Here is a 3,292-nt window from a genome sequence, read left to right as displayed (position 1 = left end):
GCGTGGGGTCACAAAGGTAATGTCCTGACAATGCACCAACCATATCTGCAAGGCAGTAATGTCCATTGTGATAGTATCATTGATTAACGTAATGTGTGATAGTATCATTGATTAACGTAATGATTAACATAGGGATTTGTCATTGGAGATAGGGGAGAAAGGGGCTCAGTCCCCGTGAAATTCAAGGAAAAGCGAAGGGTTAGTTAGGAAGTTTATGTAAACCGTTCGTAGTAGATGTAGATTTTCGTCTAGTAGGAGACAAATCAATTACCGTGCTAGCTTGCCGAGTGCTAGACCACAAATAATTGGTGTGGCGCTTTGTTTGGCCAACAAGCTCAAGGACGACCTAGTATTTTTTAATCTTTTTTGAAACGTGGTTCCTTATGGTCCATTTCATTAAAAAAAATATCAAAGAGAGTAGTCTAGTTAATTAACGGAAAACCAGACAAAAATCATCACAACACGCCTGTAAAAGCAAGCTCTAAAGGGCAACCTCGCAACCCACACAAAAACACACAGACGCCGTTGAGGAAAAAAGCGTCGTCGAGATTGCAAACCGATGTCATCGTCATCACACCTTTGTTAGGGCGACTCCGATTGCACCCTCAACAACAACCGATGTAGCCCCTACCGCACGCCGAGGCCTGCGTCGGCCGATGCCAAACAGTCCACTGCACGCGCTGACGACCAGGCAGCTCCGACTCCAATGAGCATTGCAGGGAAAAAGCGCCGGCCTAGGCCAAGCTGGCACCGGAACCGACCACCTATCTTGTGTCATTGTCACCTCCTCTGCAGCTCTGACCGACTCTGCCTGAAGCCGCCATCGTTGCCACACAGGAGGACGACCTAGTATTGCGAATGTCACGTGTATTTTGCTTACTGATGTGAGCAATCAAGCTAAACTAAAATTGCATTTTGATATCTTACTTCTGGGAATGCCTGGCGCCACTGTGAATGGCACAATCTTGACAGACGATCAAACGGGAGAGATCACGCACGCACGCCTCCGGTTGTCATTCACTCTTTCAACGGCTTCACTGTCAAGAGCACACACTACACAGTGAGGCCGGGCCATAACCGATCGACATCTCGTGCGTGCGTGCTGTTGCATCGATCGTGTATAAATAGGCAGGAAAGCCCGTGCTTTGCTCCGACTCACTCACAGCTAGCTACCATTCCAGCTAGATACACTATGGGGGTGAGAGTAGCCAGTGGCAAGGCTCCGGTGCTACTAGTTGCAGTGTTCATCATCTGCGCCGGCGGCGGCATGGTTATCTCGCCGGCGGCCGCGGAGGAGGTGCACCTGGTACCGGCGGTGTACGTGTTCGGCGACTCGACGGTTGACGTGGGCAACCTCAAGTACCTGCCGGGGAACTTCACACCGCCGTTTCCTTACGGCATCGACTTCCCGCTGGCGAACTCCTCCAGTCCCAACGGAAGGTTCAGCAACGGGTACAACCTGGCCGACTGCATCTGTACGTACGCGCAGGCTCTTCTTCATCGTGTTTTTAAGTTTGATGAACCCATGAAACTAACAGAAATGTGCAAACTGAAATGCAGCGAGGCTGTTGGGTTTCGATATGAGCCCGCCGGCGTACCTGTCGCTGACGCCGGAGACGAGCGGTCAGATCCTGAAAGGCTTCGGTGGCGCCAACTACGCCGCCGGTGGATCCGGCATTCTCGACACCACCGTCAGTGCTGCCGCTTCGTTACGCCTCCTTTCACATTGATCTATATTCACATTGATCTATCTTTTTCCAACAAATAATTTGCATTAGTTTGTCTATCTATGTCTGAGTAGCAGTAACTTTTACTAACATCGTTTCTTGTGTGCATCGATTGATTTATCAGGGGAATGCCTCCCTCCCGCTGAGCAAGCAGGTGGAGTTCTTCGCGGCCACCAAGTCGAAGATGATGGAGAACAGCGGCGACAACGGCACCCAAGCCATCGACGCGCTGCTATCCAGGTCCCTCTTCCTCATTAGCGACGGTGGCAACGATATGTTTGACTTCTTCCTGAAGAAACGGTCGTACCGGGAGGTTCCGGCCTTCTACGAGGACCTTCTGTCCAACTACACCAAGTTTGTGAAGACGCTGTACGGGCTCGGGGCGCGGCGTTTCGGTGTCATCAACGTGGCGCCCATCGGCTGCGCGCCGGCGGGGCGGGCGAAATACCTGTTCGGTGTGTGGGACTGCGAACATATTTCCAATAAACTCGCCAGGGACTTCGACAGCGCCTTGGGCGACGCGATGGCGAACCTCGCCGCGTCGCTGCCCGGGATGAAGTATACTCCGTGGGGAGCCCCTACCAGCTGGTGGAATACTACACCGCGCACCCGGAGGCCGCCGGGTTCAAGGTTGTGAACAGCGCGTGCTGCGGCGGCGGGAAGCTCAACGCGGAGACCTTCTGCGGATTGCCCAATACCACCTACTGCGCCCACCGCGACGAGCACATGTTCTGGGACGAGATGCACGGCACCCAGGCCACCTGGATCAAGGGCGCCGCGGACATCTACGACGCGCCGGTGGAGCGAGGATTCGCCGCGCCCATCAATTTCAAGCAGCTGCTTCTTGACGACGAACACGCAGTGTCAGCTGCTAATTTGCTTGTGAGTGTGTGAGTGTCTCAAGCCTGTTGCTGTTCTATGTTAGCAGTTCTGTCGTGTTCATTTTATCCTTGTTTCTGCGTCGAGCACAGCAGATGTGTTGCATGTGCTCAATTAGTAGTCTGGCCGTTTGGTTTCTCGCAAAATAAGGAACCTGACACGTACTTTGTTTGCGTGGAGGTGCGTCGTATAAGTGGGCTGGATTGTTACAATCTCTTCTTCTTGGGCTAATTTGGATTGTCAGAGCTTCTACAATTACGATGGGCTAATTTGGCCTTCTATATGACCACGGACATGTCCGGTCAGGTGAGAGGGAAACACACCGTCAATGGTGATTTCGTTGCGGACATGTTCAATTTGAAGATGCGGCTGCGAACGAATCCAAACTTTCAGAGTCGGTGCTTCCCTAACGGACTCCACGGCTGCAGAAAGATGGTACATTAAAGATAACATCAGCAGGGTGAGAGGGAAACACACCGTCAATGGTGATTTCGTTATGAATATGACAAAGCGACTGTAATAGCACCCCTAAGCAAGTCCACATCACTCTACTGGCCTAGCCACGAAGGGACCCAAGGTAGGCAAGAAGATTCGCTTCCAACTTAGGGTTCCCGTCCACCCTAGCCGTGTCTCGAACAGTGCACCAGGCAAAAAGAGGGAGGTGACAATGGAAGAACACATGGTTA

At 52.1% G+C, this 3,292-nt stretch overlaps 1 pseudogene; it reads left to right on the top strand.

The window, feature by feature from the left end:
- Nucleotides 1–1,177: 1,177 nt before the first annotated feature.
- Nucleotides 1,178–2,845, top strand: LOC119319667 (annotated as a pseudogene).
- Nucleotides 2,846–3,292: the final 447 nt, after the last annotated feature.

The sequence above is a fragment of the Triticum dicoccoides genome, chromosome 6A, assembly GCF_002162155.2.
Source record: "Triticum dicoccoides isolate Atlit2015 ecotype Zavitan chromosome 6A, WEW_v2.0, whole genome shotgun sequence".
Classification (NCBI taxonomy): Eukaryota; Viridiplantae; Streptophyta; class Magnoliopsida; order Poales; family Poaceae; genus Triticum; species Triticum dicoccoides.
Note: the sequence above shows the minus strand (reverse complement) of the source record. Positions and strands in the feature narration are given on the sequence as shown.